Source organism: Sylvia atricapilla, chromosome 5, assembly GCF_009819655.1.
Source record: "Sylvia atricapilla isolate bSylAtr1 chromosome 5, bSylAtr1.pri, whole genome shotgun sequence".
In the NCBI taxonomy this organism is placed as follows: domain Eukaryota; kingdom Metazoa; phylum Chordata; class Aves; order Passeriformes; family Sylviidae; genus Sylvia; species Sylvia atricapilla.
Genome location: NC_089144.1, coordinates 12,280,596 through 12,295,842, shown reverse-complemented (window position 1 = coordinate 12,295,842; position 15,247 = coordinate 12,280,596). Strand labels below are relative to the sequence as shown.

The following is a 15,247-nucleotide window of genomic DNA, read 5'->3' as shown; positions in this document are numbered from 1 at the left end:
AACCAGATGTTTCTTGCAAATACACTAGTATTTAAAACAACTGGGTAATGGATAGTGGTTCAATATTCAGAATTAGAGGGAATGCCCTTTATAGGAAAATTATGACTCATATATATGGAAATACCTGGGTGAGTAGAGCCATTTTATGGAAATCAACCCCATATTTTCACCTTGTAGCAAAAAAAAAATGAAGGCTTTTTTGTCCTGACTTTGACCCTGCCAAGAAAAGCATCTGAAGATAAATAAGAAGCTATTCACCCCAAAAAATCATTAGCAGTGTTATAAATAGCAGCAAAGAAGGTAATTCTTTCCCACCTAATCAGCACAAAGTACCCATTGTCCAGTAAATAAATTTTCATTAAGAGTTATATCAATACAGAACTTGTAACAAAGATTTCCATTAAAGAAGGTCAACTAAAGGAAAGTATGCCATCTTTCAGGTTTTTCCTTTTTTCACCACTCTCTGACATGTAATGGTACAAGTTACCTAAACATTAATACACCACCAAAATTTTACTTTTATCACACGTTAATTTAATAACAAGCCTTTCTTGAAGTGGTTTTTGTTACCTTAGGTGTTTGAAAGTAACATTAGAGAAGCTTAAATGGAGCACAAGTCTGTCATTGCTTGACCATGTAATTTCATTAGTTTGCAGCAAGTTCGTAGAGATTGAACTGCTGCAGTAAATTAATTCACAGTGCTCTCCTGTCCCTCTAGGGATACTGAGATGTGTCTTTTAATACCAGCTACCAGAGCTGAGTGGACAGCAAGGTGAAATACTGGTTGAGGAAGTCTGCATACCTCCTCAAACCAGCTGAGGACCCATCTGAAAAGAGGTCCAGAGTCGTGACTGTGCAATGTCTGTCACGTCATTTGCTTATCACAGGTGACAAGTTCACTGAAGCCAAGAAGTCAGAAATTAAACATGCAACTAACTAAACTCAACAGACCAATTCTGCCTAAATCCCGTCTTTGATTCTCAGGTTTTCTGAATACCAGATGTGCATTCTGATAAAAAATCAGATAATATATTATCTGCCTATGCCTTATGGCAAAAAATAGGTAACACATGAAAAAATATAAGGGTGTTACAGATGCTATTTCTCCTGTTCCCATGCAAAGTCTTTTGGACATGACCATAACAAAGTTGCACCTCCAGTTTCAAGGTTAATTCTTGACTGCAATGTCTTCTTTGGGAAAAAAATTCATTAATCGTCGTGTCACAAGTTTTCCTGAGCACATTAGGACTTCAATGATTAAGTTTACTGATGAAAGTTACACCAACCAAAGCAAAGAAATTTTCAGTTTCCCTCATGAGGAGATGATTTTTGAATTCTTGCATAGATCAAGCAACTTATTTGAGCATACATACTCTGGGAGATTAATTTTCCTCTCCTTATAAACACTGGTTATTAGATTTATGAAACAAATCCGTCTTCTTTTTTAATAGTTCTCAGTGTTAATAGATTGGTTGGAAGATTTCTTTATTATTTTTTTGTTTGTTTTAAGAAAATCATTCTGTATTTAGCTAAGTTTCTATGCGGTGTAGCTGAGTCAGTCTGTGCTGATTATCTAACCACAACCGCTATGAACCAGCTCATCTCTACCAGAAAAATGTTTTAAAGATGGGCTCTCTCATTCAGTTGAGATAAAAATTCAGATTGTGTATGTGTGTTGTTTTTTATCACTTTTTGACTAGAAGGTTTGTTTCTGTTAATTTACCTTCTACTGTGTGAATTCCAAAGAGAATCAGGAACATCCAGGTAAGTCAGAGGAGAAGGAGGTCAAGTGCAGGCTTACCTAACACAGAGTGTTTGTATTGTTCACTGTAGTAGCTGGTGTTGTTGGGAGGGCAATATGTTCTCATAGTAAAGACAAAACCTGTAAAAACAATCAGAAATGTTTTGTTCTATTGCAGTAAATAAGAGTTGTGATTCCAGCTTGGACAGGATATAATCTCAAAGTGAAAGCGAAATATATTCTTAGAAAGGTAGAATTGTATAGTTCTTTTTATTTTTCTTCTTTGAAGAATACTTTTTTTTTTTTTTTTTTTAAGTTTTAAAATAGATTTTTAAGTTATAAATTCTTTAGAATTAAAAATAGGATACTCCATGACCTCCTTGCTGCTTTAGGTTTTGGATACACCTTTCTTTGTCTACAGCTTTTTGACGACTGGGAATGACTGTAGTGTTCCAAAGTGCTGTAGAAAAGTGCTGTAGAAATTTTGTACTCTTGCTGTAGAAAAGCAATAGTATGTTCATGATAAAAACTCAACAAATCTCTCTTTTTATCAGTTTTGCAAATTTGAAAATATTTTATTTCAGTAGGACTAAATGCACTATTATTTTGACATTTTCTACTTCTTATGTCTTTTTGAGCAACTCCTCATAAGAAAGCTACTTTATAGGTATTATTTATTTAAGTATACATAATGTTACATAAACAGTTAGTATGTTTTGCAGCTTACCTGTGGCTAAGTTTCCTGTCAATCTAGAAAAAATTATTCAATGCAGAACAAGAGAAAGGATACAAGAGGCAGTTCCACTCTCACTCATTTTAACAGTTGAAGTCACGTCAACTTCAGTGGTTTTTCACTAAGTTTTGAATTTGTAATAAAATTACAAATTTTATTATGTACATTTATCTAAAATTAAAATTTTATTATACACCAGCACGTTGGTATTTGAGTCAGGAGCTGTTTTCCTGAAGCACATCAAACATTTATTTCAAGGTCTTTGTATAGTAGCACAACCAAATCCTAAAGGTTTCACTTTGTTTGCTTTTTAGTAGAATTTCAATTTACTGTATTGATTAAAGGAATTCTGATTGGTTCAAAATTATAACTTCATTATCCAACACACTTACTTAGATGACAAAACCAGAGGAGAAGGTGTTCCTGTGCAGGATGAAAGCCACTACCATGCAGACTCATGTAGCACAGGAAGACATGCCCCAGCAAAATAACCCACATTCCTTTCCTTGTTTCGGGATGAGGATTAAAGATGGTCCTTGAATTGACACAATGTGTCAATCTATAATATGCAGAATAGCAAAATCTGTGATGAACAGACAAATTGTGTGTCTGTGTCTGTGTACAGGCTTTTACAACTTTTCCTGTAGGAGGTTTGGCTCAGCACACTGTCCCATCTCCATTATGTCAAAACTTGCATGGAGACTTCATGGATCACTGACATCAAATGTTCCTCCCATCTCCTTATTAGATCAGCAAAATTTTTAGCCAGTGCAGTGTATCAGTAGAATTAAAATGTACTTGACCTGTATATTGCTTCAGAATGTCAACACTCATTAACAGGAATATAACAGCTCCAATATTTCCAAAACCCAGATATGTTAAGGCACATGATTGAAGGTTATAGTAAGACATCATTATGAAGTGTTAAAAATGTAAGAGTTTAAGTGCAATGCGTGCTATGGGTAGAATTGCTTCTTAAAAGTGACATATGTAGTGGCAGTACCAGAAATAAGAAGAGATGTTCAGTGTATAAATACTGTAAGAAAAAGAAACATGGTTGTTTGCAATCCAGAAGGATAGAAATGTATATCAAATACATTAAAGCAAGAGGTATTTTAGCAATATGGAACTCTACAACAAGTGAAAACATTAAAAAGCCTGTCCATAACTGTTAGATACGGCAAAAATAAGAACATAAACTAATTTGGCCAGTACACTTACCAATAATGCACTAAGTAGAAGGTTTTTTCTATCAAATTTTTGTTTTCCTCAGAAAATCTCCATAATAGTTGTTTTGTAAAAGTCATCTTATTTGTTTTTAACATAATAGTCCTTAATTTATTCCATGAAAAGCAATTATTTTAGTTATTGTGTCATTAAGTTTGTAAAAAATCCACTTTATGTTATTTGTTTGACTGTTTGGAATTGTCTCAAATTCATCCACTGGTGAAAATTCCGAGATCACTGAAGCTATTTAAACTCTTACATGGTCATGGACTTTCTTTGGCCCTGCTAAATTCCATGGTAAATTTCCAGCTGGCTTAAGAGAAAACAGAATTTCACCCCTGTTTTTTCACTGATGGACTATTATTTGGCAGAAGGTTGTGAGTTAGCTGGGATTTCCCTAACATTCCAGAAATCTGTACTTATTAAGCCTTTTAAAAAGAGGTTGGATACATCCCATGGGTGAAACCTTAGTGTTTTGCATTATTTGATTATTCAAGGACAAAACTTCCAGTTGTAGGCACAGTTTTAGGGGGTCAGATTTATAATGAGCTCCACTGGGGAAGAGAATGTGGGTCAGAGCCAAGGTCTTGCCTGTGACTCTTCCAACAACTGGTACATGAGCAACACTGGGAGGTGCTCTGATTCCACTCACCTGGAGACAGTCCCCATACTGTCGCCTTGAGAAGACATTTAAGTTTTACATAGGCTTTCATTTCTTCTCTCAAGCCAAATTTAGCCTAAGTGATCAAAGCCCTTCTGTTCAGCTAATGCGTTTTCAATTAACATTTCATTTTAATATCCGTAAATTTTAAAAATGAGTTAAGGACTGTTCCGTGTAGGCAATGGAGATTTTAATTACTGCTTTGTGGTGAAAATGGTTTTATGAAAATGGTGTTTGATTCCAGTAGTTTTGATTCCGTTCTTCCTTGTAAAAATTGTAAGGTATTCAAAAATTCCACCCGCTTACTGTATGCAGTGTTCCCTTGTGTGCAGGACATCCTGAGCTCTTCACAGCAGATGGATACAAAGGAAATTAATCAACATAAAGATAATAAAATGCTACCCTCCTAAGACCTATGCACAGTAGTTAATGAAATACTCTGATTTAAAATGGAAAACAAAGGATTCATAAGGATAGATAGATAGAGATAAAAATAGTAGTCCTTCAAAAGCCATGCCTTTTAACAGCAGAAGGTGTTTTCAAGTGCATTTCATTCAAGAAGAATGAAAATAGATACTTGATAGTAAAAATTATATGACTGTTGAAAATGCCTCGACCAGGTGGATCTCATATTAATGTCATGTTTCACCCCCATATTCAGAGAGCATGTAGCTGTGGATATATCAACATTTAGGTCAACAAATAGGATAAGAAATCTTAGATACAGTCAGTATTCTTGATCTGATTGGGTTCTTGCACCAGTTATTTATTAGTAAAAATTTATGGGCTTTGTTGCATTTCCTCTCTTACTCTTGGGGCAGAGGCAGGAGCTGGATTTCATTAATAAATATGAAATGCAAAGGACATAAATAATGTCAGAGGCTCAAAAATGTAATGGCAGTGAATCTATTACCATGTATGAGGAATCCTGTCAATATGTTTTTAATTCATTTTAAGTCACAAAACATCACATTTACTTCTTTTTTAAAATTTTATTATTTTGTCATTTTCTCCAGGAAGTGATAAGTAAGAATCAAACTGAATACATATTATTTCCTTTGTGTATGAAAAACAACTGCTTTTAAAAATTATACTATTGCATTGTAAAGGGTGACTTTCACAATCTCTACAGTGCCTTTTTAAATTCTGAAAGGTGGGAGTAGTATTGTGAAATGTATACTTTGTGTCTGTTCTGAGGCTGCATAAATGCTCATTATTTTGATGATCGATATTCCTGGTGTGTGGTTAGCAGCAAGGTTTATGTTTAGAAGGTCCTGCCCTGTGTGGGTCCAGGGCAGGTCATCATCCTCCACAGCACTGGTGACACTGCTGGGAAGCTTACAGTTACCTGAGGCTGCAGGTCTTGTCAGTCGACAAACACCATTAATTCATAAAAATTTAAGATATGGCCGGTTTTGATCTACTGCAAGAACGCAACCAATAAGAAAAGATAACATCCAAATGTACATCATAATGTAGCATTAAAAAATGTCACCTGGGGGCCACATGTTTCAGTATAGGTCAAGCCCATTCCCGCAGGCATCCAAGAAATAAAAGCTTAAGGATACAGTTTATTCATGAGATTCAGAGAGTGGGGCCGTTCAGACTTTAAACAGACAGCATCCTTATCCAAAGATCTGACAGCTCCTTCATGCTGTGTACTTCCAGAGGAAGCCAAGAGATCACTGGCTTCCCCACGGCTTCTAACAGGGTTCAACTGAAAGAAAACCAAGTCAGTGGAATTATCTCTGTCTCCAAGAGCATCTGTCAGCTCCATGCCCTGCCCAGCAGATAGCCATGGGTACTCTTGATCTGTGTGTGAGTTTAGGAGGCTGTTGGGTGGGATGCACTTGTCTGAGCTGTGGTGCAGTCAGCATTTCAACTGAGCTCCCAGCCTGGCCTGTCAGACAGCTGTGCTGCCAAAGTGGAGGGTTCCAGGAGGCCAGAGTACTTTCTGACAGTACCAGAGTGCTGGTTGATGCTCCTCCTGAGTCAGTCTCTAGGAGAAGGGAATACAGGTGGCCTTGCCCCTGATAAGTAACAGCTATATCCAATAAATGTGTGATAAAAGGGAGTGCGTTAGCTGGTAAGGATCAGATCATGAAGGAGGAGGAACCTTCAGGAAGAGGAGAAAGAATCACTGCTGCAAGGTCAGTCTGGCTCTGTAGTTATAGTCTAGCTAGGTATAAGCCTGCATTCAGGGTCTGCTAACTAATGCCTGTAGTCATAGTTCAGCAGGAAATAACCAGCAGTCAGAGGCTGCAAGGGAAGCGTACAGCAGGAGCTTGCTGCAGTCAGTCAGTGAATAGATGGATCTGAGCTGTAAAGAGGAATAAACCAGGGCCCTTTTCATGCTGTGATAAACAAGAAGTCTGTGTCTCAGCTCATTTCTACCCTCTAACAAGAGGGCTGCTGCTACAAATGTCCAGTGCTCCTTTCAATCACGTATCAGGCACAAGATCCCAGACTAAGCTATTGTCACATGTGGCTTGGTAGAACCCATAATTCTGCTGGCTGGGGCTATGTAGTTCAACAGAGGCTGCATGGGGATTCAGTTCATCTGATTTGGGATTTGTTGAGATTCTGTGACTGCTACAAGCAGAAACTTCTTTCCAGCTCAGAGTTGCTTCAAATGTTACTGGCTGGAAATTTTCCCAAGAAAATCAGAAGGATGTATGTTCACCAGGTAGACAACACTCTTCCTTGCTCATATGTTTTCCCAGGATGTAGATCAGGACCAGGTACAGCAGAGCACAAATTTTAGGGGTCTGCGTGCTCCAGATATCCTGTCTGCTCAAACAGGCCCACTGAAACAACTGTCCACATACTTTTTTTTTATATCAAACCTAGATCAGCACCAAGAGGATCTCAATTGCAGGGAAATCAAGAAAGAAATTTTGCCTTCATGCCTTTTCCCAAGCTGGGTTGACCATGATTCAGCTCAGCCCAAGACCTCAGCCCTAATCTTTAGAATTCCATGCGGTTGCTACCAGAAAAGTATTAACAAACTGAAGTGCCCAGGCAAAAGCAATGCAAATTACCAGGAGAGCTGCAGGGGATAAATTTAGAGAACTCATCAGATAGGGCTTTGTTGAGTAATGATTGAGAAGCTCAGGGAATTTAAAATGTGTGAACCCAATGGATGAATAAAGATAATTCAAAGTTGGGCAAATAAGTAACCAGGGCTAATGTGATGAAGCTGGAAAAGATGAACATTTCAATTTAATACTGGGGAAAAAAATTCTCATACTGATGTGGTTTAAAACCTAAAATAACCTCGAGAGGTGTAGACATAAGTTTCATCTCAGAAATTTTAAAAGTAGTTATTAGTAGAAATATTCCTGCACTAGTAGAAGGATTAATTAAAGGCTATAGTATGGTATTGTATGCTTCAGTATAGTATATATTAATGCTGTGTGACACATTAGGTTTTGATCGTGGGTTTTTTTATAAAATGGGTCATAACCAGTTCATGTTTTCATTTCAGTTACATTTCTAAGTGAACTTCGCCTGCAGTACATGTTGTGTAGCTTTAGTTTAACTGCAAACAGTGTTATAAAAAAAATCAAACTGTACAGCCTGACTTAACAGGCTATCACACTGAGAAGCCACGTGAACCTGTAGGTATTACAAAAGATGTAAAAGAATTTAACATTCAAGTTGAAAATCAATCTGTGCTCTGCAGAAATGTTTATCTACATTTCTGAGTTAAAGAGATCTCCATTTTTCAGTACATTGCTGGAAAGACACAATGTTTGTTTTATCTACTTTACATGTATTTCTCATGTTGTGTTTTTGTGAATCTGCTCTAAAGTTTCTATCCTCTCAGATACTACATATCTGTATTTTTATTCCTCAATATTAAGCTTCAGATCAACTTCCTATATCAGATAGTATTCTGCCAAATACCATACACTGAGATCCAGAAGGTGTTTGGGAGGTTCTTTTGGAAGCAAATGAAGAAAATCTCCTTTCTGCTTCTCCTAATCTCAGAATTTTCCAAAAATATTGAAGCCATTGTATTTTCTAAATTCAAGGTATACTGAAGCTTCCACAATACCTTTCTATTACCAGCTTTCTATGAATCAAAAGATCGTGGTTTTTTCTGAGCACGTTCCCCAAATCCTTTTTGCCTTTTATGAAGACTAAAAAGAATCTTCTCTAGTCTTTATTCTCTTGATCACAACTTTACAAACATGATAGAGAATGGTCCAGAAACAACCACAAGCCAGTTTCCTGGCATTTTCAGATGCATCCTATATAGTCCTATGGATTATGACATGTCTTTCACATTAGCCGATCTAATTAGTACCTAATGTGATCCTTCTGTTCCATGGTAGTACATGTCTCTGCCATCCTTTGGTCCTAAGCAAACACCTGAATGGCCTGGGAGTGAGCAGCAGACTTTGCCAGTAAAGACTGAGGAAATGAAGATATTGAGTCCTTCACACTTCTCTACCAAAGGTTGTCCTTTCCTACACTCTCCATCTCTTGGTAACCTATTCCACTGTCCCACATTCTCCCCAGTCTTCCTTTAGGTGCTGCTGTGGCTATAGAAACCTGTCCTGTTGCTCTTGATATGCTTCAGCAATCTCAGCTCCACCTTTTATTTGGCCTTCCTAATTCTGCCCTGTGTACCCAAGAAATAATTCTCTATTTCTCCTTGTTTGCCTGTCCATGCTTCTGCCTTCCTGACACACCTGTAGTGAGGAGTTTTGTGGGAGGAAAACTGACCCTTTAAGTCTTCCCTTGTTTGCACAATGTTCTCTGAAATCAGTATAAGGGCTCTCTATACCAGCAAGGATTGCAGTTTGTGTGTTTCTGTTTTTTCAGCAGAAATTGCCTTGCAGCAGGACACAAAAAAAAAAAAAATCAATCCATGTTATGGCCTTGGAAGGAATTGTGGGAGATTTAAAAATCTCACTTTGATTACTCTGTTTCAATAGCAAGGTATTGTGAGACTTCGCAGTCCTGCATGCAACCCTGGCCATGGTTGCTATGGTGGACTCCAGACAGGTGAAAAGAAGTGTGCATCTTTCTGCGTGCTGGCACAAACTAAGACAGGAAGCATCCTGTCAGGATGACCTTAAAATAATAAAGGAGTTTGTGAGAAGTAGGTTATGCCAAGTGCGAAATAATGCAGTATGAGTGTGGGAAGAAGGCCTGGATTTGTATGGTTAATTGAAAAGAAGGATTCAGCTACTGATACAGCTTTTTCTGCAATAGAGTTACATTACTTCCCAAGTGAGCTAATTAAAGCAAGATAAAAGACCAAAAAACCACAAGCACTAAAAGAAGTGTTTGTGTTTCAAAGCAAGGAGTTTCTTATTAAAAACAAAACAAAACAAAAAAAAACCTGAAGATATTAAAAACAAATGAACAAAACCTTTCAAGTGTAGGGAAATCTGTATATTTGGTTTACACTGTTTTCAAAAATAATGGCTATGTTTTACCTTGAGCAAATGAAAGCTTATGTAGAAATACAGGGAGGGTTGGCCAATGGAAGATTCTCTTTGTATTTCCAAAAAAAAAAAATAGTGGAGAAGCAATCAGAAATCAAGGTCAAATATACTGCTAGAGAATTAAGTATAAAGCACAGGTGATGACCTACATTTACAGTTATTTTATTTTGTGCATAGAGAAAAAAATAGCCAAGAATATAGAATAAGTTTTAAAAGACACTACTCATGCAGCAGAAAACTATGCCTGCACAAAGAAATTTCACCAGCATTGGAAGTGGTGCAGGAGAGGTGCCACAGTCTGCAAAATGAGTGACTCTTTAGAGATTTGTGCTTCCAGATTCAGTTAAGGGTAAGTCTAATCTGTTTCAGTCATGACCAAGAAGAGTTAAGATATAAGATTGCCATGACCAAGGCAGGTTGGTATCTGACATAGTTTAGAGCATCCTCAAGGCTTCTGAAGATCAGAGGAATGCAAAGACAAAAACCTTGCTTTGATCTAAGTGCACTACCAAATTATGTTACATACTCTGTCAATGAATTCAGAACGATGGGAGAAAAAAATCTACAATTTAAAAAAAAAATCTTGAAGGCCTTCTGAATTGCATAACAATGTACCTGATAAGAATACTGAACTTTTAAAGTGGTGACCAGGGATCAAATATTTCTACTGTCCATGGGTAGACATATTTGTGGGGTCTTCCACAATTGAGCTTGATTGTAGGGAAATGATACTGTTGTTCTTCCTTCATGTTTTTTGCTATGAATGCTCTTCCCTAATATGATTTTAAGAGCTTTAGATGAAAGAATTGTTGCTATTTGTATTTATGTGGTGTCAGAGAACCCCAGGCATAGACTTAAACCATTGCCTGGGTATTGCAGAGGCAGGGAAAAAATAAAGACCTTTTTTTTTGTGAATTTATGAGTCTGTTGTAACATGAAGGACAATAGATGAAAGCAGTCAGTGGGGAAACCAGCTGAATGTGAAGCAGTGGATGTCCCTGGACCAGCACTTTTACCAGCACTGTCACAGCTGTACACTAGAACATTAGAGATGAAAGCAGTGAGAAAGAAGTAAATAGAGGTACTGAAGAGGCAATGGGCACAAGCAGAAACACATATTCTGTCTAAATATCACAAAATGCTTTTTACTGTGAAAGTGTCCAAGTGCTGGCACAGATTGCCCAAGGAGGTTGTGGAGTCTCCATCTTTGGAGATATTCAAAAGCCACCTGGCCATGAGCACTCTGCTTCAAGTGGCCCTCCTTAAGCAGTGGGGTTGGACAAAATTATCTTTGCAAGTCCCTTCCAACTTCAACTGCCTGAAGTTGGTGACATCATAGTGAGGCTATAAATAATTCTTCCTGAGGGCACATCAGGAACAGCAGGAGATACAAAGAGATTTTGTAAGAGCAGGTGCTAACAAGAACAGAAAAGGTAAAGCAAATGCTGAGTTGAGTAAGGAGTTATGCAAGAGGGAAAATAATGTCAGTATGGAAAATAAGTGAGGAAGGGAAAGAGGTGGGTACTGTGATGAGTAAAAGGCTGCTGGTAAATTAGTCAAAAGTGGCAAAGTGGTTAAAAGGTAGTTAAATACAGTGAGGATTGAATGGCTCTTGCAGCTGGAAGCTGGAAGTTCTCTCACTCTGCGGAGCTGGAAGTTCCCATCACTGGGAAGATCTGGAACTGGTGTAGCTCACAGCTGCTTTCTTGCTCAATTTAATAAGAAATATGTTATATTAGTTTAATAACCACATGTTAGAATGAGAGTAGCTGAATTATTTCATCACTTAAAGCTTCACTAGGAAAGTTAATTCACAACTAAAAAACCTTAAAGGACAGATTCTGGCATGCACAATATTATGTCAGCATTTTTAACACATTCTTTTGAAGATAATTATATTCAGTGTGGTCATAATAACTCCAAAGGATTTATCCAAAGCAAGTTGGTTTCCTATTTTCTACTACAGTAGGCAGGATGGGGCTGTGTGCTATCACAAAATATCCCATTAACAGTCTTCTGTGATAAGGCTTTGAAAAGCTTTTACTCAGACACAGAGGAATGTGCAAGTCTTTCCTCCTCCCCTGCCCAGTATGTGCCAGGGCTGTTAGAGACTGTGGCAGAGGGTACAGGCTCTGGAGCAGATCCTGCACTGTCACTGTTTTGAGGAGCACTTCATTTGCTCCTAGATTTGCTCCTAGAGCACTCCTAGATAGACTGAGTGTGACAAGGGAAACAGCATCCTCCTCCCCAAGCTGGCGCTTTGGATATGTCAGACATAAGTTTTTCTTTACGAGTTAAACTTAACCAAAAGCCGCTGGCTGTTGTAGCTTCATAATTGAGAGTCCTTTGAGAAAAATTCTGTCTCACCTCCCTGTGGAGATTTTGGTTGCAGGTACCTGTGTTAGATCCCTAGAACACGTTTTGTTGTCATATTGTTCCCAGCTGTATTTGGATACTAGTCTGCTGAGCATGAAACTCCACAGCTAAAAGAAATAGAAATAAAATCTTTTGCAGGCTACTGAAACTGTTATTATCTTTGGAAAACCTCTGCCTCTCTGTGTGAGACAGGATAAAAATCTCCTGATCGATGAAAATTGAAATTAAAACTCTTACTGACTCAGCTGTAAAAATATGAAAGAAGACAGATGGTATGAAGATGTGCATGATTATATGCTCAGTGGCAAAATTTTGCTGAAAAGAGAAAGGAAGGAAATCAAAGTGATAGAAATGAAGGAGCTGCCCCTATAGCTTTATTTAACAATTCCACTTCATTATTTCACCTGGCTGTGCTTTTACAGTATCAGCTCCCAACCTTTGGTGCTCTATAGCAGCCCCCACATTAAGGGGTTACCATCAATGCTAGAGTGGATTGTTCTACCTAGAGGAATAGTCTTGAGACAAAGGCAAGTATTGTTGGTTGATTAGGGTAAAGCAAAAGTTTGGTTTGCCACCCATAGGAGGGGTGGTGCTTTTGGCTTTCCTTACTGAGATTGTACTGGAAGGTGAGGTAGAAACCACTAAGAGAAACACAGTCAGCTGGAGGTGCTTTGTGGCTGAGCTGACCACAGCACAATAATCCTCTTTCCTCATCTTCAATGCAAACTCAGAGTAAAATATTTTAGGGACTGTGAGGTAAAAATTTGGCATTATCTTCTATGTTGAGGCTTAGATTGAATCAACTGGAGCTGAGCCTACATCTGTGACCTTCTGGATTTTAAGCAGTCTCTAACTAAATTCTCTATGCTTTTTTAGTTTTATCAGTTATGAGTAATTTCCTGCATCCTAAACTATTTTTGACCTTTGGTACTACTGCTTCTGTCAGTGAAAGTCACAAGGGGGGAAAAAAGAAAATAATTCCACGCAAAAGATTAAAAGGTGATGACTTTTCCTCAGGAAAATCATTCTGGTTTTTGAAAATTCCATCATTTCTCTTCATTGTAAGTATATAGTGTGTTTGGAGTGTTTATCTTAATGGTATGTGGCATGTACAGAGCCTAATTTTTGCATGTGTCTTCAAATGGTGAAGAAGCTAATATGAACTCAAGAGACCCTTTTTTGGAGTGTGGCAATCCAATTAAATAAGCAAGATTCAGGAAGAAGCATCACATAGACAGTAAATTTTTGGAGACAGTTTTTTTCCCTATAGAAATGCATTGTCCTGTCAAAATGCTGTTAATGTATAAAAAACTAGGGCAGGGAGAGGGAGAGGAGGAAGGGGGGTTGTTTTGTTGCTTGAATGACAGGTTATAGTTTCCAATGTTTTCAGCATGCCATAACTTTTCAACTTCTAAGTATAACCTTTATTTGTAAAAAAAGTATTGAGCAAAATATAATGATCTATTTTATAGTGGTCTTCATGCAGCTGACCTGCAGTTTACAAAATAATTACTTTGCTTTGCTGCTTTATCTCATTCTTTCAATGCCTCATTTCAAAGATGCTCAGAAATACATTGGTTTATGAGATAGCATTTACTTTCAGAAGTGGCATTCCAAATAAGTCATCAAGGCAGAAGAAGGTAAAACAAACTAGCTATGCCTTCTTTTTATTTTTTGATTAGGTATGGAAAACATTCTTCACAGTACCTCTACTTTATCAACTGCAAAAGTTTGCATGATGTGAAGACACACAGGGTTCACATAAAAATAAATACTGAATATCCTCCTTTCATGTCATTCTGTACATTTTCATTGTATGAATGAGTCAGTAATTCACTAGGAAAATGACATGTGACTGAGAGATGACTGAGGGGTTAAATACATATTTATGTAAATTGAAGTCTTTAGTACTCCAAATCATCCCCTAGAGGCATTCAGTTCTTTTTATTCTCTGTATTGAGAATTTCAGTGCTTAACTTTGGGTGCACTGAATTACAGGGCACTTGCTGAAGGAGTTAAGTAGATGAGGTGAGCACTCCTATACTGAAGACCTGTTTAAGACGCCAGAAGAGGCCCTTAGCAGAACAGGGATTGTGTTCCAGGGCTGATGATCAAGCAGAGGACAGAAAAACACATCAGTGTTTCAATCTGTTGGGTACAGATACAGAGATGAGCTGCCATTTCCATCAATAGCCCTGATGAGCATCAGTTCAGAGGGAGTCAGTTTTAACATTCCCTAGGATTGCAAAAGAAGCCTGGCAGGTGGGTGTCAGGTTCCAGGTTTACTCATTTCAGGAAACCTGATATTAGTCAGTGCCAACCACTTTGGCGCTACAGTGGCTGAGATCTAACACGCAGATTGCCACAGTCTGTCTGCTCTTCTTGTCTGGCACACACAAATGGTCACCCTCGAGATCACAGGCTCACAGAATTGCTCAGGCTGGAAGGTGCCTCTTCAGGTCATAGTGACCATCTTTGTGAATGATGAGAGGGCAGCAAATGTTTCCTACCTGGGCTTTAACTAGACTTTTGACGCTGTTTCCAACAACACTTCATGGACAAACTGGCAAAATATGGACAAGAGAGCAGTATGATGGATTGAAAACTGGCTGAACAGCCGGGTCCAGAGGGTTGAGATCAATGGTACAAAGTCAGGTTGGAGGTAAGGAACTGGTGGTGTTACGCCAGGGATTGATGTCGGGGCCAATACCCTTCCTCAAACATCTTCACTAATGATCCAGAAGATGGGAGAGTGTACCCTCTGCAAGTCTGTAGATGATAGAAAACTGGGAGTGACTGATATAGACACAATGGTGTTACCATTCAAATGGAGCTGAACATGCTGGGGAATTAGACTGAGAGTAAACTCAAAGTTCAGCACAACTGGGGAAGAATAACCAATGCACCAGTATATTATCCCCAGGCAGAGCACCAGGCATTCCAGCTGCAGTCTCACAAAAAGGTCACCTTGCCTTCCCAGCCTGTCTTTCTGGAGGAGTCTGTACCCAGTCATTTCAGAAATTTCGTTGCTATCTCATCATGTCACC

General features: G+C 38.2%; 1 protein-coding gene across 5 annotated transcripts in view; it reads left to right on the top strand.

Moving 5' to 3' along the window:
• The window catches only part of MAGI2 (membrane associated guanylate kinase, WW and PDZ domain containing 2), a 710,849-nt gene that overhangs the window by 421,548 nt on the left and 274,054 nt on the right, over positions 1-15,247 (top strand). The window lies entirely within an intron of this gene.